Source organism: Ursus maritimus, unplaced genomic scaffold, assembly GCF_017311325.1.
Source record: "Ursus maritimus isolate PB19 unplaced genomic scaffold, ASM1731132v1 scaffold_6, whole genome shotgun sequence".
In the NCBI taxonomy this organism is placed as follows: domain Eukaryota; kingdom Metazoa; phylum Chordata; class Mammalia; order Carnivora; family Ursidae; genus Ursus; species Ursus maritimus.
The window spans coordinates 64,640,157-64,640,431 of NW_024426774.1; positions in this window are offsets into that span (position 1 = coordinate 64,640,157).

A 275-nucleotide genomic window follows, 5' to 3' on the forward strand; every position below is an offset into this window, starting at 1 on the left:
AAAAAAAAAAAAGTTGCAGGTTTAGTGAAATTCTGCTTTCCATAAAGAGATAGATCACAGGTAATCTCTCTAGGTCCAATGCCTTTGAGATTAATTCTGCCAAAGTAAAAGTATCACTTCATCGCTTATGGAGAATTAATGAATTTTCCCTCCTCTACTTCAATACACAGATAATTTTGCTTCTCTATAAATATACTTAGCTGGTGCCAAGATAAGTTCAGTTTGTTTCTCTGAGTTCCATTTATGTGAATGTTTCCCCTTTTGACACTTTCTTG